A 26,178-nucleotide genomic window follows, 5' to 3' on the forward strand; every position below is an offset into this window, starting at 1 on the left:
CTCCCTGTACGACATTTGTTATCAGTGTGTGTATTGCCTTTCCATGGAAATCCTCCAGAAATATTCAGATTAGTAAAGAGGTTAATCAAGGATGAGCTCCTTCCTAGCAGGCAATGTGTTAGCAGCAATAATTTTACTGTCAACCAAGTATTTTGAAAATTTAAAGTATTGAAAATATATGGATCAGGTGAAAAGGATAGTGTCAGGAAAATCCACAAATGCCAGAGGTTTGTAAAGATATTAGCACACATCTTTCCTCTCAATAGCACATGGGATAATTGGCTCTGATTTTCTCCCCTAAACATGTCTATGTGCAGTTTCTTACAGGTTCAATGACACTAGCTGCCCTTTGTGTGAACTTTCACTGGGCTCAGATGAAATCAGGAAGAACAATTAAAGTCCTGGAAGCTACAGATTAATTCTTATTGATTGCTCTAGTTTGAGAGCCCCATGGGGCCCACAGCTTTATCCTGGGGACAGTTCTGCCCATGTCCATCTTCCCCTTCTGGGAGAAGTTATTTTGTCCTGTGGCTGGAAATGTGACAATGTGCGGTGCTCCTCACCAGCTGTGGCTTCTGTGGCTTAATTTTACGTAGATGTGAAATATATTCAGCAGAATGTAGTGGTGCTCTCTGAACTGGCAAAGGACTCAGAGGATGAAAGGGTTAAGAAATGAGCTTTACCCAGGCCACACACAAGCTGCAGCACTCCCATCCCCCTGTCAGTCTGATCCAGTGAGGGACAGCAAGAGGTGTCAGCCTCTGCCAGGGGTAACACACAGAATCCTCCTCTGCTCTTGCTGACTTGTGAGGGGGCTGAGGAGCCCCAGCCAAGGGAACACAGAGGAGGGACAAGCTCCAGATGAAAACTGGGCCTTGGGGGGAATTTAAGAAGCAGCTGAGGTTTATTTACATTCAGACCTTTGGAAGACAGTTGGGTGTTCTGCATGCACTGAGGCAGCACTTGATAGTTGGTGTTTCTTTATTACATTCTTTCCATGCTTCTAATAATTTTGAGGTGATAAAGCAGCCCAAATGTACCTAAACCAGCATCATCTGCACTAAAACAAATAATACAAACTGCTCATCCCTTTCTGGGCACAGTGCACCTGGATTGCTGCAGTGGTGGCTGCAGGGTGGTCAGCTGGCAGATTGGCTGTCCATGTGCTGTTACACTTGGCTGCACACTGGGCACTGAGGGAATGCTACCCAAACTGCTCAAATGGATGGACATGTCCAAGGGAACTTTTCAGAGTTAGAGAATTTTTGTCTTATCAGGAGATTTCTAATCCCTCACAGGCTTTGCAACTCTTACTTCCTCAGAAGTTTAATAGTAGTTCATGAGTAGTCATGAGATATATAAACCAAAGAAGGAAAATGAAAACATAGGTGAGGGGAAGACAGGACTTGTTAAAGTAAGGGGGAAATGATCCTTGTGTGTGTGTACAGACTCTTTGTTTTGTTGCTAGCCATTTTTACAACAAGCAGATTTACAAGGAGCTCATTGGTGGTGTGTAGTGCTGCAGCAATTGGGATGTTCAAGGTGTAGATAACAGAGGGTGGAAGATCAGACAGGCACAGAAGCTGAGCTGGTAGCACCACCGACCTCCTGGCTGATACAGTGGAAGCTGTGGGAGAGATAGATAAACTCCAGTCAAGAACAAAATTGAAGACACGATGTCTGGTCACTCTGACCCCTCTGAGGAGAGAAGACGGAACAAGGACACTGCAGGCGCAAAAGAACGTAACCGGGACTCGATAACAGAAAAGATTGTGTCGCTAAGGGAATGGGGCAAAGGGGTCAAGTGGAAAATTTTGTAGGGAAGTTAGAGAGCTGTAAGTACTGGTGATTAGTGTAATAAACTGGCTTTGTTTGCATAGCATGGTCCGTGTCTGTCAGTCTCTGCAGTGGAGCACAGAGCAGCCCTGCAGCTGCAGCCTCGCTGGTGGGACGGAGCTGAGCTGTGAGCAGCCAACTGTGTTCAAAGCTTTTTTGGGTTGGGCCAGGGGCTGGGTTTGGTGATTGTTAACACCACCCACTGATCAGGCAGGACATGCCACAAAGCTTGTTTATAATGCTTTTCTCCATCAAACAAAATAGAGTCTGTAGTGGTGAATAATGACTTCCAAATTAATCTCGCTCTGGCCAGTTTGCCCAGACGTTTATTTGAAGCAAAAGACCAACACTTCAGTAATTTTTGTTTCTCAAGCAGAGCCTGGACTGGTTCCAGCTGCATTCCCTCGTTTACTAAGTATTGGGTTTGTGACAAACAAAGCCCACTCCTCAGTTAAAATTTAAAGAAAATTAAATGAGAGATAATAGGGGACAAATTCAATAAAGCAAAAGGAACAGCACTGGGTGCTTAGCTGCACCTGGGGGCAGCAGTCAACACAGCAGCACCTCTTATATTGCATCAGCCAAATACATATTCATAAATGGTTATAGATATTAATATATTTTAATACAGTCACTACTCTGTCCTCTACTTCAGAGCATGTGCAGTCATCCTCATTGTGGCCATCTGCTACTTTTCAATACATTCAACAGGCCTGATTCTTTCACTAGTTAAATGTTAACATTACAACTCCCAGCCTACACTGGTATCACAACACAGCATTCACATTGTAAAAGAACTCTAAACTTTAGCAAAACCTCTCTTACAGAAGTCAACATTATAAAACACACTGTATTCACTCTAACAATTGTGAAAGCCAACACTAATATATTTATCACAGGTTGCTTGCAGAATTTTCCATGGAGGAGGAATTAAAAGAAAACTCCTCTTTCTTTTCTCTGCTCCTCCCATCTTAATATCCTTTTATGCTTACAAACCACATATTACTTAAAAATAAATGCTAGGGAGAAATCAAAGTTTAACACTGTTTTCAATAATACTTTTGCAGACATTGAGAACCAATACCAGTTCTCTCTGAAAGAGTTTTAAATCTTCATGTTCAGTTACTGGGGAGATCTGATTGCTGTAAATGAATAATTGCATTGGCTGTGCAATCTGGAGCTGACTGACCCTGCACTTAAAGGGACTCTCAAATGGTAATGGCCACATGCACTCCTTTATGCACGTGAAAGAGGTGTGGAATTACCCACAGTTACTGTGAACATCGGGATTCCTGCTTTCTGAGAGGCCTTGAGAATAAATTTTGTAAATAGATGATGTTTTATAAAATTTCCCCATAATTGTTCACAGGAAATACTAGAAAATAAATTAATGTTTGAAATATTAAAATTATAAACGTCTCCATTCTTCAATACAGGTTTTTATACTCCTACTCTTTATACTTAAGTGGTACAAATGTTGTCATTTTCCTTATAAATTCCTTTATTTCCATGGGTTGATTGTGTGTCAGATGATGAATTATACCATGGGAAACTAACTCTTAGTTTTCTTTCAGAGAAATCCTACTGATTTTTTCTTTTTCTATTAAATCATACTAGGGCTGACATTTAGCAGGAATGCCTTAAGAACTGGGAAAAGGAATTTTTCTCTTCTAGAAATTTTAAACTTTTCTGAAGAAAGTGTATTCATACAACATAATCCTATTACAATCTGTAGGATAGTTTTGAAGCAACATATAAAAATGACTCTGTTTTTAATATATTAAAAATATATATTAATATATATTAAAATATATTAACTTTTATTAAGTTTTGATAACATATAGCTCTCTGGGGTTTTCTACTGAAAAAGTAAGAAAATTCAAACTTCTCATGTATGTGATTGATAGTCTGCTTTCTTTTGAATTAAATGTAGTATCTAAAATAATTTTTACCTTTTAGTGAAAGGATCAGTAGAAGAGCATGTTGTTTCAGCCTCAGTTTTAACTAATATTAATAGAAAGGACAGGTTTTGTAAATATCTATGTAATTGAGTCCCACTGAAAATTAATCTGTGTAGAATTACTCAGGTAATGTTAATATATGGAAAATTAAAAGGAAGGGGAACTCAAATGGACTCCAGTCACCAATTGTGCAGTGTGCTCTTATTCATTTTTAACAGCACATGGTGAACTTAAAAATTGTGGATATTTAGTTACATTACCTAATTTGTTCATTTGAGTATATTTCTTAAGGAATCTCTTAAATTTTTCTTTTTATGCTAAGGACTTTATAATTTGTCTATACAAATGTTGAAAGTTTAGGCTCAGTTCAACTGGGTTCAGCTGAAGGTGATGAAAACTGTAGGTATCTTATAAAGTACTTTCTTAATGGCTTATATATATATATGAAGTAGATTCTTTAAATAATTTAAGAATTCAATTTACAATGTTTCTTTGAAAAATTGGGAATGATATAGTGTGGCATTGTTTGTCTAATCTAGTATGTTATTGATTGTACCCTGATGCTGACAGAACTGTTTTTCTTCCTTTTGTGGCTTTTTCACCTTCAGAAATTGCACAAGGTGACTCAGATATCCACAGCCACATTCAGTGATATGTAAAATTAATAAATTATAAATCTCCAGGCAGAGTCTGAAGTTATAATTAAATGGAAATGTATTGGGTATTTTTAACCAAAGTTTGTAGATATTCTTAGGAAGTCAAACATGTAGAAATTAAGTTCTCTGAGGTTTGCCATCCAAAGTCTGTCTGTGCGACAGTTCAGAGTGGGATCTCTTAATAATAAGACACAAAATGAATATATTAAAAAAATACAGGCTCAATTGGACCTGATTACTGTATGACATAAATATTCATACTGTTATTAGTGCAGACTGCAAATACACAAGTGAAAATCCCTAATCTAGTTGTACTTTTGTGCTGCTTGGGTAGGAATTGGTCTAAATTTACAATCAACAAGCAAATGGAAGAAGTAAACAAGAAAATGATCCAGACTGCCCCAGCCATCTGCTTGAGATAGTATATTTGAAATCTATGCAATGGGAGTCGCCACTGTTTGGTTTTCAGACCAAATGCCATTGTAACTCAGCAAACAAATCAGTACCTGTGAATTAGTGAATGAATTGTAGTTTTTTAATCTTTCCATTTCCCCATTGTCCTCAAGCAGACTGTGGACAACTTCTTGTTTATTTTGGTTTATGTGTGTAATTTACAGGTTATTTCAGCAAATCATTGCTAGTAGGCAAATTATTTGAGTTCCTTTCTGTGAAAATTTGCTGTTTGTTTTCTGATAGTTTGGGCTTCTGTTCCACAGTGAATTTCATATGTACAGGATCTTTAGTTTTATGCTCTTATCTGAAATTTTAGGAAGAGTAATTTAGTGCAATGAGCATAGAAACTAAAATTGGACAGTGTGGCTCCAGAAGTAACATTTATTAAATGACTTTACAGTGCAAGTAGTTTTTCTGGAGAGTAATAGTCACTGATTTCCCATTCCACATAGAAAGGAGCATCAGGTCATAAAAAACATTTCTAGAGTGAAAGCAATCCTATTTTTATATCTGCTTGATACTTTAGAAATTAGCTTGCTTGGGGCTTGCTTTGCATTAAAAAGAAATGTTAAAAAATTAGTCTGCCAGAAGTGTCTGTTGTTTGCATATTATTGATTTAAAATCTCTGAATAGAATAACACGGATAGATTCTCAAGGAAACACAAATACCTGCCTGTGACAAGTTGACAAAATCACGGTGGTGAGGTGAAACATTTGTCAGTAGTATTGCAATTGCTCCCCTCACCTGTTGTCACTGTCACCATCCCCATCTGGGGTGGCAAATAGCAGGAAGATAAGGTCCAGGTGCCCGTGTCCTCACACACACCTGTCAGCAGTGAGTGTCACACACGGCCACCCCATTCACTGCTCAAGTGCTCCAGACTGCCTGCTGTAACCTGCTGGGGACTTTTATTTGATATGTCAGGGATACGTGGAGCAGTCTCAAAACTCCAGTGTGAGATGTGCTCTTGAGCCAAGGGTTGCATGAAGATTAGGGGGAACATCAAAGCTGCAGTTAAAATGAAAAAAGATGAGATAAAACCAAGTTATTAGAGATCACTTTGAAGTGTTTACAGATTAAGCCCTGTCTCTTTTAAGTGGAATACTTATCTGCCTTTCAATATTTAAATAACAAGACACGACAGGCAGTGCTTTTCTGAAGGGTAATTGTATGGCTGGGCTGTGCTGAACAGCATCAGGCCAGAGGCAAGTGACTTCAGTCCTGGAACACCTGTAATTATCCTTTAATATCTCTCTATACTGATGTCAAGCAGATCTTCTGAAGGTGAGAAGACCACACAGTAACACAATTCCACATAGGTGTTGTAGATGATGATGTGACGCTGGCATTGGGCAGACTTGAGGATGGCTTTGTATGTTAGGACAGATAATAGATCTTCCTGTAGAATATTTTAATGACATTGTACAAGAAACAAATTTATGACTCTTGATCAATTTGAAATGCCTCCTGTTCCTGCTACCTGTGCTAATCCCTTTTGGCCTGCCAGTCTTGTTACAATTGCTAGAACAAGCACAGGAGACCTGGTAGACTCTTACTGTGCATATGTTAATGCAAACAAGAGCAAACTGAGTCTCAGAATGTTTTTCTACACAGAAATGGACAGCTAGCTTCTCATATGTAGATATAGTGGATATATATTTTGAGAAAACTCATGGCATTCCACAAATAATTCTAAATATTCGTGGCCATACCCAGAATTGTTACTTCTATGATGTGAAATATAAAATTGTTTTTTGGATGGATCTCTGTACAAAGTGCTTTTTCCCTGGAGAACCTGCAGGATTCTTGCAGTACAAGGGTTAATGGAATCATAAAGTAATTTTTTTGGAAGAGACTTCTGCAGGTCATCTGGTCTGGCTTCCTGTAGGCACACAGGTTGTGGTGACTGGGATGGGGCTGAGCCTCATCCCCAGTGGGCACAGCTGTGAGCAGCACTGACAGCAATGAGCCATGGAGTGCCCAGGGGCACTGAGCAACCACCAAAGGGAACAGAGGGCACACAGGGGCAGGGCATCAACAGGAGGGGGTAAAAGGCTGGGCTACAGAACAAGGAGGGCAGATGCTTGCAGCCTTCTGTAGTGTAGTGATGTTACTCTCAATGGGCAGATTCCTGAAGCCCTTTGATGTGGTCTGGAGTCACTCTGGGTGAGTGCTTAAAGCTTTCTGAAATTGTGGGGTGATACTCTGTGTATTGTGGTTGTGTCAATTGTAGCAGCTTCCTAAGATGCAATATAACAGGAGAGATAGATGGGGGCAGAAAGGGAATAATCAATACAAGTATAAAAAGTGTGCAGTTTTCATCCATGTCAAATCACAGCCGCTGGATGCAGAGTTTTGTGTTTTAACAAGTAGTGGTGAGTTGTGACAAGTCCTGTGAGGGACAGTTTTATCAGTAGGTGCATTGAGAAACGAGTGTTGCTGAGCAGGAAGGGGGGGAAGAGGCAGGCTTGTTTCTTCCTTTCATTATTAATAAAAAAAAAATTCACCATTTTATAACATGAAATTTGCATTCCATGGCAGGCTTTCTGTGCTTGGCTTTGAAAGTAAGGAACTACCTATAGGTAGTGGAATGAAATAAATACGCTGTACTGCCAAGTGACAGCATTTACTGGGAAAAATATTCATAATAATGGCTTTGGATAATTGCAACTACATTTCATGGAAACATGATATCCTGAGCAACTATCTCATGTGGAGTTTTACTGCAGTCTGTGTATTCATCCCTCCCCTTGAGAACTGTTTGCTGTAATTTCTGTCAGGGCACCTCCCAGGCTGTTGGAGCAGGCAGTGTGTTCCTGGCTGGTAGTAGCTGGTCTGCCAGTGGGAGATTGGAATTAGATTGGGTGTTACCTTAACCTGAGGTGGGGGGAACACATTTCAAAGGTAGCTCTAAAGTAAAGCCTCCCCTGTGTGAATGAACCTTGAACACATACAGGTGCCTGTGGTGGGCATGAATTTGTCCTGGCTGCTTGTCAGTGGGAATGTGTTTCCATGAGAATCAACTTTCCTGAGGTTCAAACCCATCTTTTCCTGATGATGTGAAGCTGCAGATGTCTGATAACTGAGCTATTGTAAGCACCTGGAGTGCTCCCTTGGTTCCAGAACTCTCTTTCAAGAGGATGAATACTGCAAAATTATTACCTGTAGGTCTTCAGGACTCATTGTTTAGTCCCAGGTTGACTAATGTGAGCTTCATATGCATCGTGGGTTTTGTGGGTTGCTTTCCATAAAAACCACTGCGTTCCACACCCACATTTCCCTATTTATTTTTAGTGCCATTTACAGTACAAAAAAGGAATTTTGTTTTTCATGGAAGGAAAATATTTCTTTTTGACATGGTGCCTTTCAATCCACATTTGATGCCTTTTTAGTATTTAAAATTTTACCATTAGAGTTACAGAGCATTTATCATTGTCATTGCTGGAACTGAAAGTGTCTAATTGTAGTGCTTTTAATATGAGGAAGACTGACTGCCCCCTTCCATGCTGCACCACTGCCATTCTCTACCGGGATACTTGTGCAGTTTTTGTCAGGGCTTGCTGAAGCAGCTGATGAAGTGCTGGGAAGCTGAATATTTTCTGTGTTTGCCATCTGGTTCTGATATAAAGAAAAACTAAAGAAACGACACAGCAAGCTGACCAGCAAATCTGATTACATTTAATATGTATTTCCGATAATGTGAGAGGTTTCTAGGAAAAAAGTGATTTCCCAAACCTCATGGTGCAGTCAGAGTAACAACCCCTGTGGCCCAAAGCAGGAGATGGAATGTGCGGGCAGTGCCCACTGTGCAGGCTGAGCCAGCTGTGCTGCAGCTGGATGTGGCAGCAGCTCCAGCCTGGGAGCCTCTCCTCAGGGATGTTCCATCTCCCTGTGCTCCCTGGAAGCTGTTCCATCAGCTGCAGCTCTGAGCCTGTGTGGCCCTAGCCATGGCAGTGTGGATGGTTTTCCTTTCTGGGGGTACTTCAGTTTTGCTTAGCAGTAATGTTTTCAGTGTAGCTAATGCTCTTTGCTGAAAGGTTCAAGTTAAATTCCACACAAAATTGCTGTATGATAATGAAATCCCCTTGGGTTTGTCCTGGCATGGCACTACCTGTGCAACTGGCAAGTACTTTTTCCTCTGGGCAGAAGGTAATTTTTTGATAATGTGCACATGGCACATAATTTTCATGTTAATGCTGTTTTCTGCTTGCAGCAGTTAAAGGCACAATAGTTGGCAGCGTTCCTGCTAAAAATATACCTTAGAACATTGCTTTTTCATTATTTTCCCCCCTAAATTCAAAAATGTATTTGGATTATAAATGAAACAAAATTATACCTTTATAAAGTACATTTGGAAACTGTACCCAGACACAAACTTCCATCTTCTCCTGGTCAGAGTGCCAGGACAGACACCCTGTTGGGTGAGGGAAGTAGATACAAGGAAATCAGAGTCCTTGCAGATGGTTAAAGGATGTTGAAAGGTCTCTGCTGTTTCAGAGCCTTATGGGTATCAGTTGTATTGTATCTTGTGTGAAATGTTGTCCCTTAACACGGGGATAACCATCAGTATCACATAATAGGAAAGTTATTAATCATTCATGAGTCTTGTATTGACTATTGCTAAACGCACCTTAGTATGTAATCCAGAGGACACAGGCAAAAGAATTCTGGAGAAAGCAGTAATTTATGGTGAGAATTCCTATTTTTGTCTGCTGAAGGTTTCCAGATGAAAAAAGATGAGCTTTCCTTGCACAGGGCACAGCTGAATGGCTCTCAAGCAGTTTCCTGACAAGTATCATTTTCAGTTTCTATTTTTTTGCTGCCTTTCTCCAAAATTGTCAATATGGTAATTTATTACGGTTTCGGGTTTTTTCCCCCCAGTGGAAAACTGCAGAGTGTTTGTGTTTCTTTGCTAGGTGAGGAGGATTGGTGGATGAGTTGCTTATTATGTGTCAGGTGAGAGAAAGCTCAGGCTGAGAAGAGCAGGAAATCATGGCTTGTTGAGAGTAGCTGGGCTGCGTGGTGGGACATGACAGGCTTCAGGTTGTTCTGCCTGAGGTGTTTGGGTGGGAGAGCACTTCCCTGGAATGGCAATTAAAAGCTGTTGGATTGAACACAGAGTTTTTATTTGAACTTGCTCTGTTTTGCTGTTCAGCCCTCTAACAGGATGTAAGTGAGGAATGCTGTATTTCTGTATTCCAGGTCCCAATCTGTTTGGGATTTAGCTGTTTGGGGAATGCACAATAGATGATGTTATTGAAACCAAAACCTTTTCTCTCTTGGTGCCTTGTGTTCCTCTCATCATTTAGGAACTAATGGAGGGTGCCGTTTACCAATCTGGAGCTTTCTCTTCCAATCAGATTTCTAAAGAGGAGTTTCACAGGCATGTCAGTACACAGTAAAACTGTTCCCTCAAATTATAACTCATACTGCTAAAATACATGACTCCCTCAGATACCTGCCCTTTTTGTTTCACTTGGCAAATAGGAGGTGGCAAGAAAAGTCTTTAGGATAAACCTTTAGATTGGAGTTGTCAGAATGGCCTAAGGGAATTCATGTGTCAAAATCCCTGCCCCAGCCAGAGGCTTTAAAACTGTATTTTTTATTCCTGCCTATCAGCTCATCAGCAGTGAGGGGGCCAAATTAGATCTTTCTATTCAGTCAGGTGTTGTGGGCTAATATTAACTAAGTGTTTTAGCTGAGCCACTGGCTATTTTCTACAGCATCTGCTGAGGTACCCCAGGGGTTTCTCTCTCAACCCCAGGTCAGGCCCACCTTGGCTTCACTGTTAGGCCAGGTACATTCAGCCCAATGTGATTGTGAAAAGCATCATTTGCCAAAAATACTCTTTTAGGGGGTTAAGTTTTTTTTTTTCCATTATTGGTTTTTATTGTAATGAGAAATTATAGTACCTAAACAAAAAACTGGTAGCGGTTATAATAAATTAATTTTCCTCTTATTTATATTGCCTAGGATTGTGCCTATAAAAATTTTTATTGAGTACAGCACTGTGGATGTCTCATTAAAAACATTCATCATTGTATGCTGGCATCTTTTATTATGTCATAAAACTGCAATGCTGTATAATGCCTGGTTTTTCGCCCTGCTCTGGTAAAAAGCTTAAATCCTGCTTTTCTTTTGAAAGGTAGAGAGGTAGTTTTATACTAGCAAGATTAGAGCTAAATGTTACCAACCTCAGCCATATTCCTCAGGAAATGGTGAAACAAAATCCAGTGAGATGATTTGGAGTTGGAATTCTTCATTTTAGTCCTGCTCCCTACCATTGATAGGTAGTGTAATACAGGAAGTCTGTTAACTGACTTCAAGAAAGAGCTGCCTGATTTAAATTTAAATTGTATTGTTCAACAATGTTGTGTAATTAGATGGAAAAGCAGCAAAGTCCTTTTATTAGAGATGTCTTTGTAGACAGTAGCCATGAAAGCAGTGGTTGATGCTAATTACCATATTTTGTTTAAACTTCCATCTAAATGAAAGGATCATTCAATTCCGAAGCTGCAGCCATACAAAAACCACAAGTGCAGTTGAATTGCTGCTGCCAAGCAGATGGGGCTTTGATCAGAATAAGTTATTTGCAGCTTTATTGTCTGGCTGCCAGGGAGGGGCTTGTATTGAACCACCTCTCTCAGAAGAAGGGGAAGGGGAGAAGTGAGTCGTGCTGATCTAAGTTCATGGGAAAATGAATTTTCCCATTCTTAGATTATTTTTGCAGATGAAAATGCAGTGTTGAAAATAACAGCAGTAAGGCACTCGATATTGGGCTGCTGTAATGTGTCAGATGGGTTTGGAAGGAAGGGATTGGAATGTTTATTTTAGAGGAACAGAGGGGGGAACACAGAGTGTTGGGCACAGCTGACTGCATATTTCTCCAAGTCAATTCTGTCTGGAGCATACGAGCTAAAACTTGCACTACTGTGCTGTTTCATTTTGTGTTTCACACCATATGGGATGTACAAAAACTGAGCAGCCTCACACATCTGGGATGCTCCCTGCAAAGGCAGAGATGGCCATTTACAAAGCCATCCAGAGACTGGGACTGTGGTAAGTGAGAAGGAATGCAGGAGAAGGGGCTGAGGTTTTGGGGGGTTGTGGGTTTTTTCCAGTTATTTAATATACCACACACAAGGGGATTTTTATTTACAGCAATTCACTGATTTCCAGCAAGGAGTGGAGAAGGAAGGAAATATTACCTGGCACTGTGTGAATTTGAGGTATCAGTCTAAAAGTAGAAATGACAACTGTAGAACAGGACTATCCTGGGAAATGCAGAGCAAACTTATTTTCTATTTCTAAATTGTATTGGGGGTTCTCAATGTTGTCTCACAGTGAAAGTCTAGAAGGGAGAGTTAAGGATTCCTTCTGTGATCTTTCTAGTCAAAAAGTCTGGCCATGAACATGCTCTTATTCTGACCTGTACCATAACTATCTAGATTCAGGCATTAAAGCTTTCTCAAGAATAGAAATGCAAAGACAGAAAGCAGGGGAGTGTGGGGTAGGGGAAAAGCCAAACCCAAAACTGATAACTGAATTTCCTCAATGTTGCACTACAAATACTGTGGCAGAACTGTATTATTTCCAGGCAATTACAGTTGGGGACGTTCTGAGGCCACTTTAGAATTACATCTTTCTTCCTTTTTTCTGAGATGCTGGTCCTATTCATGTGCATGTTTGTACAAGCTGGAGCTCAGTGTTTGGGACTTGGCCATGCATATGAAGCTTGATAATGGTTTGCCCCCAAAAAACTGTGTGTGGCCTCAAATTGGTTTAGACCTTGAGATCTGTGTGATTGGTACAGTTGAAGTGGATTCAAGATAAAGCTTTAGATTTGCTGAGACTGGCTTCTGTTTTCATTTACTCAATACAAAACCAAGCCAAATCAAAACCCTCAAAGCCAATAATTTAGATATATTTTGCTTTTTTCTTCTTTAAATTTGTTCTTTTTCTTTTACAGTTGCATTTCTTGTCATCTCTCTGAAAACATCTCCATGGTCTTTCCACATTAGAGGGGTTTCAAAAGAAAATATAACAATCTAGACCTTGCCAGACTATCTTTAAAAAAAAAACATGAAAAATTTTCAAGTGAAAGGGTATTTCTTAGCACTTAGAAATTTTAATCACATTTTGTAAGTCAAGCTTTGTTTTAGAAGCACAGCAACACAGATGTCTTTGTTTTAAGTAAACTGAGTGCTCCTCCCAAAAGAAATAAATATGAACACTATTTTTGTAGTGAACAAAGAACCCCAAATTTGTGTTAAAACAAACAGATTTTGGGTGCAAATTCTTACGCTTGTTTGAGAATTTTTAACCTCCTCCTGCTTTGTCCCTGGAATAAGACAATAATAGATATGTTTTGGTAGCTTATACAGTAGAGTGTTATCAAAAACATAGGGCAGTGGAACACCCTCTAAAATTGCTTTAACTCCATTGTCACTACCCCTAGAATGGCAGATTGCCAAGTGGAGTGGTAACAAATGAGTGAGGCACCCTAAACTCCAACTCTTCTGTGGGGATGACAAGCCAAAACTACTCACTTAGGAGTGAGGGGATCAAACACTTGTTCCAAGACTGTATTGATCTGATTTTCTAAAAGATCTCAGAAGAATTTAAAAACTCCTAGGGCACAATTTTTGCAAGTCTGTTGAACTGTAAGATAGGCTGTCTTCCCCCCTCTCCCCCTCCAGGAGTGATGGTGAATAGGCAAAACCTTTTTGTTATATTTTTGGCAACAACATCATTTACAAAAAAATGAAAGTGGAGGGGGATGACAGAAATCCTTTTAAAAACCTCCTTTCTGTAAGTTTTGGCTTTTCTCCAGGTACAGAAGGCGTCAGTGGTGATGGAGAGAGAAGGTATTGGTGGCAGGCAGAAACTTTGAGGTTTCCGGTTGGTTTTGTTTTTTTTTTTTTTTTTTCCATGATAATGGGGCAGTTCTGACTTTTATCAGCTGTAGAATTTGGTTTAATGAGAAGGTAAAAATCTCATGTTTAGATCACACAGAGCTTGAATTCAAGCAGAGCTGGGTGTCAGGTGAACCCTCACACTGCTTCCCTCTCACTGCCTCATGGCAAGAACTACCTGGTGGAGAAGGAGTGTGTGTAGACAGTTATGGCTGTTGGATCTTGGGGGTCTCACCACAATATTTCCTTGAGCAATAGAACCTTTTCCTCAGTAAAATGTTCAGATCAATCCTCAAGTTGAATTTTCAGGTGACATATTGTGGTATCATTGAAATACTTTTTGCTATTGAAATAGTTCTTCATGTACAATTAGATGCAGTTTTGAAATTTTCAAAACTAGGATTGAAAATCTTTCCATGTTGAACTTGCTGTGGTAAAGAACAATAAATGTGCATAGTCTGTATTGCTTAAAGACCTGTGCAGATGGCCACTCCTTCCACTGAGCCAGAGCATGAAGCCAAGGGCTGACATTGCAATTTGTGATCTTGACAGTACAATGGGTGTTGCTGTCTAATTTGCAGCTTTAAGAATTAAGGGTGAGGTGATAAAGATCATAATCTGTGTGAAGTAACAAGGAGCAGGACAGAGTTGTGTCATTTACTTTGATGCAAATAAGGCATTGCTCTGGCAGTTCAAATGAGGTGAAGCACATGCAGGAAATCAGAGAAAGTGTATTTGTGAATATTTACCATACCTGTTCCTTTACCACCAAGCTATGCTAGAGACAGATATGTTTTTATTGGCTGGTTCATATCTTTACATCTTTACCAGAACAAAATAAAAATGGTTAGCTGAAGAGCACTGTACTCATGTAGCTTGTTTACTTTTTGCTTTGCTTATTGAAACTTCAAGGTATTTCATGAACCATTATCATCACAACCTCTCAGATTTCTGGTCTTATTGATTATTTAAAAATATAAGGTGACGGCTCTGTGGCTGTAGTGATAGTTTGAAAATAAGAAATGCAGTATTTTTTTAACCAGGAAGGAGGAAAGAGCGAACCAAATGTCTGATTGTGTGCAAGTAATCTAAAACTGGCAGCAATTTGGAGAACTTCCCAAATTGTTAAGGGTGGATTACAGCCATTTTGGCATGCTTGCATTGGCTGTGCAATGGCATTTAATGCAGTAGCTGCATGTTTTTACCATATTTTGGGGGACTATGTCAGTTCTTATAAGCTTTCATGTAGTGATTTCAGTCTTTTCAGCCTTTCAAGAAATAGTTCTATTTTTGAGTTGAAGTCTATGAATAACATTAAGGATTACTGAAGCAAAAGGCTCTATGAGTTATGGATTTGTGTTGCTCACTTTCTGCAAAGCTGGTGGTGCATATATGGCTGTTTTCTGATTTATGTGGGGAAATGAGTGCTCCCCTGGTTGAGGGTGAAATCAGTGTATTCATGCTGTTGAACAGTGCTTCTACTTTTACAGTCTCAGATGAGGCTCAGGGTTCCCATAGAGCTAAAAGTAACACACAGGTACCCCCAGCAGGTGATTAATGAGGTAACAGTAATTGTCTCATAGCTAATTGATCTCTAGATGAGTGTGCTCAGATCCTTATAGACACCCCCTCAAGGATGAGTCTCCAGGGAAAGGACAGAAGCTCTGGCTGTCCTGAGCTTGGACACCCAGACCTTGTGGGCTCTCAGCCACACCTCTGCAGCCAGGCTTGGGCAGCCTTCCACGGCTTCTGATGACTTCATTTCATAAACATACCTGGTAATGCCTCTGAATCACAGCAATCTGAGAACCTGTTGATGTGGAAAGGCTGCTCCAAGCAAGATTTTAATCTCTCTGAGGAGCTTTAATGTGCATTTTGTCTGTTCAGTGACTATCGGTGTCTCCATGTGTAGTGAGTTGTGATTGACTTCTGTTTTCTGCATAGTAGAATTTTCCTTCTGTTGTGTTCAAAGAGTAAACTTTGTGCAAACAAATGTTCTTCAGACACATAGCCAATCTGCCACTCATTTCACAGTGAGACTACTTACAAAACAGGTGTAATTAAGGAAATGCTTTAAAAAACACCTGCCCTGACAGTTCATAGTAGTTTTGTAAACTTTTACCAGAACATGAAAATTTCACAGGGATAGCATTAGTAAGGTATCAGCAGCATATTTAATCTAAATATATAGTTCTGAGACAGATGCATGACAATGCATGTAAATATAACTTTCTAAAAGTAAGAAATAAAGCTTAAAATAATAGATCCTAATCTAAGAAGGCTTTCCTCAATCTTACTAAAAACAACCTCTTTCAGAGTAGGTTCACTAGAACACTGATTTGTTTCACTAAATTGATCCTTTTTGTTCTGCTCTAAGAAAATCTACGTGGTGAATTGCTTAGAAAATTGTAGTTAACTCATACATTGAGATTTATTTTTTTCTAGAAAGAACATAATTATGCATTTAACCAATTTTAGGATGGTTTTTTTATTCAGAGAGAACTCTACTTTTGCAAAAGAGCCCTGGCGGGACAGACTGCAAAGGAAACAGGGAGAGCTTCCTCCAGGTTGTAGGTTGTTTTGCTAAGGAATATTTTTCCCTTACAAGACTTTCCCCTCCCTGTTGGCTCAAGGTCAGCAATGACTTTCCTGGCTTGCTTGAAGCACAGCAGTAATGAGAACACACTTCTGGAAATGTCTTTGTTGTCTGTTGCCCTTGGAACCTGTCCTTAAAAGCACGGAGGAGAAACATTCAGCCTTAGCTCAATTCCTTTTCCTTGGATTCACAGATTGTGGAATAGGAGGCTGCATGTGTTCCTTGGGCTTTCTGCAGGTTTGTGCCACTGTCCCCTGGCTCAGTGACCCTGTGGGGGTGTCACAGGACAGGGGACAGGACAGCTGAGCTGCACCAGCCTTCGTGCTGCTCCTCAGGGATTGCCCACCACAGTTCCTCCAGCGCTTGATGTTGATTAAGACTTTGGTACATTGCCTTGAAGATTAGTTAATGCTGTCATTGTTTTAGAGCTGATTGTAAATGAAATTAGCAGACATTAATTCCTGTGCTCTGAAATGAAACAATAATAGATATGAGCAGTAATAAATTAAATGATTGATAATAGAAATGAGCAACAATAGATTTCCATATCAGGTTGGTTTTTGAAAGCATCTTTTTTGTGCTATGTGGCAAGATGGTACTAACTGGAGCTATGTGCAATTCTACTCACTTTTATAAGTCCACCATTTAATTAGAAATGGCTAAAGAGGCCCTAAAATATATTTGAATTGTAGATGCCTTCAGATATCTGTACCAAATATTGAGGGTTGTTTTTGTTTTTAGTTTCCATATTTCCAATGCGACAACACTTCCATTTACAAGGTCTGTTGTCAGCAGCATGAATTATTGTTATCAATCAAGCTACCTTCCTACATAACATAATTTTCAAAAGCCTGCATTTTGTGAAATGGTAGTTGGTGCCTTATGATGGTGTCATGGTTGGCAAGAGCAACCCAGAGCCAGCAGCTGCCCCAGCCCCATCTTTCACCTGCCCAATTCCTGAGGTCTCTGTGCCCCTCGAAGAGAAACTCCCAGAAAAGAGAAGTGCAACCAAATGCCCTCCTCCCCTGAGCCTGGCCACTTCTTTTGTTTTTCTTAAATAGTCATTAGTATTTCTTAGCAACTTATGGGTAAAAAAAGTCTGTAAGTAAAAAGGAACAAAAGGAAAGAAACCTAGCCCCCAACAAATGGTTATGTTGAGATTTTGTTGTGTATATATTTTTTGCTACTTTTTAATTTCTTATGGCTCAATTTGGTTATAAAGGGCTCTACACTTAATATTTTAAATTTTTCCCATCAGTGTTTTATGCTACTTGCATCATAGTTTCAATGTTACATAATTAAATTAGATCTTTAATTTATTTAATTTTCATAGATATGTTTAGCATCTTCATTTTAGAAATCTCATAAAGAGATTATCTTTTACTAAGGGGTCAAAATTTTTTCTGTCATTTTTGTTGGTAAAAGTGTAGATTTTATTGGGATTTTCCTTACCTGGAAAAGGGTGTAACTTTGGGGTTTTTTGTTGGTTGTTGTTTTGTTTTGAGGAGAATTATCAACACTTTTTTTTTGCTTAGTGAAAATCTGCAAATATATGCAGTTGAATTAGCATTTTGAGATGTTGATTGAACTGTATTAAATTTTTTCAATTAGCTGGATCCACTTTATCAGGGAAAAAAAACCCCTGAGAATGTTCTCAAGAGTTCCTTATTCAAAGTCAAGTGTAACTATCTGGAAGCCCAGAGAGAGAAACACATTCACAGGGAGCCATGTCTCAAAAGCAAGGTTTCAATGGCAAACAAGCAATTATTTAAATAATAAAACAAACACCTGCTCCTTGAAAGCCAAAAGCAAAGAGAATGGATGCCCCCTGGCAGCCCCCAAGGCAGGCCCGCACTCCTGGGCAGGCTGAGTCACTGCTCGGGGGTTTGTGACGCAGAGGCTCCCAGGGAACAATGCACCAGCTTAGAGCATTCTCTTTAAATAGATCTGCTTTGGGTGCCTCTTACTGAACGTGCTCTTTGTCGGTTTGGGGTTTTCTGCAGCATCCTCCTTTCATCTCTTAGAGTTTGAAAACATTTTTGACAGAGAGATGTATTTAAAAAAAAATCTGTGTCCAGTAGGGGGGAATTAATTTTTTTTTTTTTCAACCTAATAAAATTGTAAAGGATCTTGTCAAGGTTAAGTTCTTTGTGTTGATCTAAAGAACTTGAGCTAAAAGCTTTTTGAAGTGTGTGGCAACTGCATCAGCAATTTATATGGATGGGAGATCAGCTATATAATAAATAACTTGCTGCATATTTATAACTTCTGAAAGCTTACTATCTTGTCCATTAAATAACTTTCTTTTAATTAAAAAAAGCCTCTAATTAAGCATGTGGTAATGTTATGGTGTGATTAAGGGAAGTTTCATTTGAGCTATATTTCATTTATTTGCCAACATTTTGACAACATACAATTTAACTCCATCTCTGAACTCGAGCTCTCTGCATGGCAGTAACATTATTAGTTTAATGATAGAGCTGCTGGGTTACGATTCAGTGAGTGTGCAATTCCTGAGCAGCCTGTCCTCCTCCCTCCTCCACTGGCAGAGATTGCTGGGAATGATGCCCCGGGGATGACTCACACTCCACGGCTGTGGCTCACTTCAGCATCCCATGGTAACTCATTTTGGGGAAGAGAGGTCCGTGCTCCCAAATGAGTTCTGGAGGGAAGGACTGACCACTCCCCCCTACTCCATTGTATCAGGTTTAACAGGGAATGCTCAAGTCCTAAAGCTGACAGGCAACAGCAGAATCTCCCCTAACACCCTGAGCCATCACCTCCTGTGGCTGTGACTCCAGCATTGCTTTGCTCTCTTCCTGCAGAGCTGGGGAAAAAGGGTATGGAGGATCATTCTCCATCCAGCTCGGAGTAGGTGGGTGCAGAATGCAGTTTGTAGCTCCTCTGAGCTGCCTCAGGGTCTCTCTTGTGTGCCCAGCATCCAGCCAGGTCCTTGTAGGGGAGGCAGGGCTGGTTTTCCTCCCTGCTTCACTCCCAGTGTGGTTGTGCAGGCTCCTGCTGGAGGCACCTGCCTGCTCCGGGGAGCTCATGGGCAGCCCCTGCCAAAACCAGAGAGGAGGTGCTGCTCAGACAGTTCCTCAAACTGCCTCTGCTGCCCGGAGTTCTGCTGTCAACGTGATTGTTTCAAGTCATACTGAAATAAACACTGGTTTTGTTGTAAAGTACCCATGTAGTAGAACTCTGAGCATCGTCTGAAATTTAGAAGTAACAGAAATTCTCTTATCATATGTGTTGGGATTGGACTGATTGCTGCAGGAAATGAGACGGTGGGGAAAATAACTTGACCCTACTTCCACGGTTTAATGTGAAACTTTGGTTTCCTAACCCATGATTGAAATAGTTGCCTTTAATGCTTCCTTGTGTGAAAAATCTGTGGCAAAAGCAGTTGGCCACATGGTCTCCAGTAATACATGAAATATATAATTTTGACTGGGTTTGTGCTGATGCTGTTCTGTCTACTGTGTGCAGACAAGGAGAGGTGACAAGATGACAATCTATTTTTTTCCTTTTTCTGAGCAAAGAGAATAGTTTCTCCATATGTGTTTAAATTTAACATTTTAGGTCTCATGTCTTATCAAATGTTCAGTCCTCCTTTTTTGGTACACCTGAAATAGACTGCAGCTTTGGTTGGTAAGGGAGGCAAATGAGTGTTCAGAAGGGGTAAGAATGTCTTTATCACAAAAATGTCACGGAAACTTGTTTTAACTCAAAAAAGCCCAAGTTGGTATATGTATATACATACATGCATATATATATTTAAGTATCACCATTGATGTGTATGTCTGTATTTGTATATGTGTGGCTTGTGTTTTGCTGGTGGTGGGCAGCTAATGTAAGGGATGAGCACAGCCTTGCTGGCTGAGGGGAGCTGCTGATTTGGGCTGGGATCAAGTTAATTCTGTTCCCTGCATAACATCAAGGCTCTTTCTGGTCCTCACCCACCAGTGAGGAGACTTGGGGTGCACAAGGACTGGGAGGAGGCACAGCCAGGACAGCAACCCCAGCTGACCCCAGGGAATTTCTGTGTCATTGTGCTCAGCGTGTGACGCTCGGGGAAGAAGGAAGGTGGGAACTTTTGTAGAGAAGGTGTTTGTCTTCCCAAGTGACTGTCACACACGATGGAGCCCTGCTGTCCTTGGAGTGGCTGAGCACCTGCCTGCCTATGGGAATGATGAATGAATTCCTTGTTCTGCTTTGCTTGAATGTGTGGGTTTTGCTTTAACTTTTAAACTGTCTTATCTCACACCACAAATTCAGTTCTACTCTTGCTATTCTCTCCCCTATCCGACAGGGGCAGTGAGTGAGTTGCTGGCAAGAGTTAAACCATGAGTGAGGGCATCTCAGATAATGGCAGGACAGGGCAGAACCACCTGAGTCAGCATCCTCTGTGGCACTGAACTGTATCCTGCTCTGCTTAGATAAAAACTCAGCAAATGAATTTTGGAAGTATATTAGCATTATTGGTACTGAGAGGTTTTTTAAATGGTACATTGTAGGCTTATAAAAACAGAAAGGGAGCCTGTAAGTAGTATCAGTTTTCCCTAAAGACCTTGCAGAGAGTGGATTTGCCTTTTTGGAAGGCAGTTCTGATGTAGTTTAGTATTTTGCATGTACACAAGATAGGGTTTATTGTTCTGGCACTACAGGCACATTTAACTGCAGGAACATGGTGTAATTACCAGTTAAACTCAACTTGGGCACCAAACAACACAAGATTACTGTTCCATGTCCTCTTTCTTTCTTGTCAAATAGCTCTTCTGTCATATGACAGAAGTGGGAAGAATTTACTCTTCTAATATATTTTCTGGACAGAACAATCTGCAGCTGCAGATATTAAATGTTCCATTACATACCATGTATACAGAATCCATAAGACATTTTATAATATATTTTGGAGTATACCCTGAGAATGTAGTTCATTATTAGAGCTAAACAATGACTTTGTTTCCCCTAAAGATGTTTTCTGGTAAGTCTGATTAAAAGAAAGAAAAAGAAGTTTTCTCTAAGTGAAAACAGTTGAAGTACTTGGAGTTCAGCATTGGGAGATCCATAGTACCGTGCAATTATTAATTTAGATACAAACCAGTCAGTCTTTCAAATAAAAAGAAGCTCTTGGCACATTCTGTTTCATATACTGACTGCCCCTCCTGATGTCACCAAGTAGGTATGTGACAGCACTCCTTCCCAAAATGCTGTTCTCCTATTAACATCTTTGGATCATGCATCTAGGAAGAAATTAATTACAAGTGAATTACTTGTAGGTAGGAATGCTGTGTTGCAGGCCATGTATTGGTCCAAGTAACTGGATGGAGGAAAAAAATTAGAGTTTATGAAGTCCTTGTTTAACTTTCAGCACTGAAAAATCTTAATTTTTCCAGTTCTGCTCTCCACAGTTTCCCTTAAACCTCCTTTTCCCGAGTGATTTCAAAGAAATTGAGCTTGAGCTGTTAACTGGCTTGTAGGATGGTGTTTGTAGCATAGAGTTGGTCTCAAGCTAAATGCAGGCTAAAATTTGAAAAGTAGGCTCAACTTAGAGGCAAAATATCCAGTAGCATTAACTTCTAAGAAAACCAGGTTGTTACAGTGAAAATTCTGCCTGACTCAGCTACATCGATATGAGCACAACTGTTTGATTGATGGCAATGTATAACTCCAAAGGTGAAAAAACAAAGATATCTCCAGCTGCACACTTAATTTTCATTTTTTGAGGGTTGGAGCTCTGCTGTGATAGAAATATGAAAAAAAAAATCCTGGGTCTCAAGGTTTAAGAACCTTTAAACCAAAATTGCAAATGTGAGAGGGGACTATATATGTTAGTCCTGAATATTTTTTTTTTAATTCTTTCTCCAAACAAATTAACATAGTTCTGTTGGATTTCTTTTTTTTAAGTTACATTGTGTTTTCTCTGTGCTGATTTGGTAGTGGCACATGTCTAAATTGGCTCATCTTGATATCATTCAAAATTCACCTGCTTCCCGAATAAAAGCTCTCCTCCATGTGTTCCTCATCCTTGTTCTTCCATGTACTGTTGGCTGGAGCCCCACACAGCCCCTCACTCACTCCCCTCAGATGGAGGGAGACAACGGGAAGAGTAAAAGGGACAAAATTCATGAGCAGAGCTCCAGACAGTTCAACAGGTAAAGCAGAACAAGGCATGCATTCATCGCTTGCCCCGGGCGCAGTGCTCAGCCATCCCAGGGCAGCAGGGCTCCAGCAGTGTCAGGGTGACCTGGGACGCCCCCACCATCACTGGGAATGTTCCCCCTTCCCTGCTCCCGCAGCTTCTCCGGGATCAGCTGTCCCTGCTGTGCCTCCCGCCACTCCACTCACTGCCGGGGTGAGCAGCAGGAGAGCCCTGCCTGTGCAGGCGCCGCTCAGCAGGAACAAAAACACCCCTGCATTCTCCACACTGCTCCCTGCACAAATCCAAACTGCTGCTCCGAGGAAAATTAACTCCATCCCAGCCAAAACCGGCACAACTTGTGGGAGCAGCTGTTGCTACAATACCACCTTTTCCCCCAGCTGGCAGGCAGGTGGGCTGATCCACAAAGAGCCACTATTTGTTCATGGATCAATTTTCGGAGTCTAAAGTGAACAACTGACAACCTTTCCAAAGATGCTGAACATGTCCATGCCTGGGCAATGTTTCACAAAACAAGAAAAGTCTTTCAAGGCTTTTAAATATTCCTCTGTCTCTCTCAGAATAGGAAGAAAGACAGACCACAGTAATTTTTTTTTTTTAAATTAGGAGGTTGCTTTGTGTATCTAAATATGCAAGTGAAGTTAATTATATTTTTCAAGAGAGAAAATTTTACAAAAAGGAAAAAGGAAGGACTTTTCTCTCCTAGACAGCAGCAACTGCAGTAGTTTAAGTATTTTATGAATTTGGCAAGGATTGTGCCTGATCACAAGACTGATATGCTTTCTTGTATTGAGCTATGATCTCTGATTTTTTGTTTCCCTGCTGACATTCCTGCTCTTTATTTAAATATTTGGCCTTTATTGCCTATTGAGTCACTATATCCTTGCTGTTTAAATAAGATGTAAAACATTTTAGCCTTTTTTTTCTTTTAGTTTTTAAAAAAGCACAAGATGGGCTAGAACTCTTGCTCTTTCAGAGTTTAGTTAGCAGTGGGATGTATGCCAGAGTGTATCTGACACTGTGCAAACTGCACATAAACCACCATAAGAAAAAGTTCTATTGGAGGGCAGCTTGTTACTTTATGAATCCTCTTTTTAAATCAATCCTAAGCGATTTGGAAGATAAGTGAATTATGGCTGAGTGTGTCAAATGAGACAATTGTTTTCTTTGTCTGCTCAGACCCTGAGTTTCTGTTGCAGAAGTCAGACAGTGAACTGTCTCCCATGACAAACAAAAAGCCAGAGCAGGATCTGGCTGTAGCCTGTGTTGTTGTCATTCACAGAGGTGGTAGCTCTCTTGTAAACCTCGTGCATCCTCCCAGGTAGGGCTGGCACTTCAGAGACAACACTAACAGTGGGTTGCTGCCCTGCAGGGCCACACTTTTCCCTTCACTGCCCAGGATGTCCCAGGAATTGTAGCAGCTCCGAAGGGAGCAGTGGAAGTGCTCTCCTGGCCCTTGTGCATTGTGTGCTTTTCACCTTTGTTCACCATCTGTCCTTGCTGGGCTCTGCCATCTGAGGGTGCCTCCCCAGTGCTTGTGGCACCCTCAAAAACCCCCTGGGTAACCCAGAGATAACAGGGGCCTTTGTCAGGCACACACTTCCCCGTCCCCACGGTGCTTTTGTGTGTGCACCCTGCCCAGCAGCCTTTTGTGTGCTCAGACCCCAGATGGCTGCCTGCAGACACTGCCTGCAGCAGGAGAATCATATTCTAATTGTCTAATGGACAATAAACACTACTGACTTTGCTTCTGAGGTGAATTGGATGCCTTCGAGTTGAAGAAACAAGATCTCCTGGGGAAAATTGCTGAAGATATGTATCACTGTAAATCTCAAATGGGGAGAGAGGGAAGCTGAATAAATTAAAACTCTTTATTAGGTTTGCTGAGGAAACAAGCACTGCAGAAATTGAAGATTAAACCCCAGAAAATATCATAAAATTAGTAGAGTGTCTCTTATATCCTGCTTTCTAGATTATTGCAGCTAAGACACTAAAACAGCCTTTTTTCCTGTGTTCTGAATTCACATGGGCAATATTTGATACCTGGAATGCTTAGCAGTTTAATTTTACTGAAACAAACATTTTGAGAAGACTTTACAATTTCTAGAGTATTCCCAGAAATTTCCAGTGGCAACAACTGAAAACTTTTGAGGCTCTCTTCCCTCTCTTCTGCCCTTTAAATAAGGGAACAGAAAAATGTGGCACATCCTGAGAGTTTCAGACGGAGTTTCAGATGTTGGTAGTCAGTCTGAGCAAAAACAAAGAATCCACACTGATATTAGTCAGGCTTAAGTGTGAACTTTGAGTAAGTTTTCCAGGGTTGGAAAACAAAGCTGTAGGGTTTTATGTTTGGTTTGGGGTTTTTTGTTTGGTTGTTTTTTAAGGAAATGAAAAAATGTGTTAATGTAAATTTTTTTAGCTCTCCAAGGCATGTTGCTAGGACATGTTTTTCTAATATCCAAACAGAGACTTTTAATCTTTTTAGAAGTAGTAATTATCACCAGACTTTTTAACATGCAAAGTAAGATTATAGAATAGTAAAAGACTTAGGTGTACCAATGCTTCCAGAATATTATACATACAAGTATATTTTAAAAACCCTCTAAATCAAAGGTGGTTGTCTGGAATGTGCTGAGTAACAGCAATAGTGTATTTTTATATGAAGAATTTTAATAAATCCATCTTTGATACAACTTCCATAAGTTTTGGGAAATGCAAAACTTTTCTTCCAGAAGCAAGGAAGAATGCAGGATAAACTGTGGCACTTGGAAAAAAAAAAAAAAAACAGATCATCTTTGGACCTCCCTCTTCATTTGTCTGACAGTTGTATGTTGAAATCTCATGAATTTCAACACTAAGCAGTTCAGGAAAGTTTTGAAACAAAAGCAGTCTGTTTCAGTTAAAACATTTCTGGGCACTGTGTGTGAGAAATACATTACTATTATTTACATTTCCAGAAATACATTGTGGAGAAATCTGGGTGACAGACCTGCCCACATGAGCTCATGACAGGATTTGGAAGAGCAGTTAATATGCTGTGGTTCTGCTCACCCAAATTGCCTGTGATCTGAAGTATGCACCTTGTGGTTTCCACAAGTAATTATTTTGGGATGTTGTATTTACATTAAAAGAAAAAAGGAGAGAAAGGCCATTGCAGCCACTTCTTGCTAAACAGAGAGTCAAGACTTTCCTATGGGAGGCCGTAAAGACCCATTCTCTCCCTGGCTCAATGGACAAGAACCAATACTATCAAAAGTATCAATAACACCTGAGTTTCCTTCATGTGTGTAGTAGCTGAGGTAACAGAATGAATGCACAGGGACCAAATGTAGCCAGGGAGGTTGGACCAGTCATGATTTAATCTAAATCAAGGTGAGATGCTATTGATGCATCAAAGAGACTTAAGTGAGCTAATGAGGACCCACTTGCACCCCAAACTTGTCAGTGTCACTGTCCTGTCCTTTAGCAAAACAACCACATTTTGTCCAGTGTCAGCAGTCTTTTATACTGCCCTGGGTTTAGGTGTTGTATCAGCCATTGTCCCAGACTCTGTATCCATCTCTTCTAACTGAAAAATCTGTGTTTCATTTTTCTCTT

General features: G+C 40.3%; 1 protein-coding gene across 1 annotated transcript in view; it reads left to right on the forward strand.

Annotated features, from left to right (window-relative positions):
- The first annotated feature begins 11,888 nt into the window (after positions 1–11,888).
- The window catches only part of SPSB4 (splA/ryanodine receptor domain and SOCS box containing 4), a 95,495-nt gene continuing 81,205 nt past the window's right edge, over positions 11,889–26,178 (forward strand). The window contains exon 1 of the mRNA XM_058031229.1: positions 11,889–11,966. The gene's annotated coding sequence lies outside the window, so the exon portion shown is untranslated. The remainder of the gene's footprint in view (positions 11,967–26,178) is intronic.

This window comes from Melospiza georgiana, chromosome 10, assembly GCF_028018845.1.
Source record: "Melospiza georgiana isolate bMelGeo1 chromosome 10, bMelGeo1.pri, whole genome shotgun sequence".
Classification (NCBI taxonomy): Eukaryota; Metazoa; Chordata; class Aves; order Passeriformes; family Passerellidae; genus Melospiza; species Melospiza georgiana.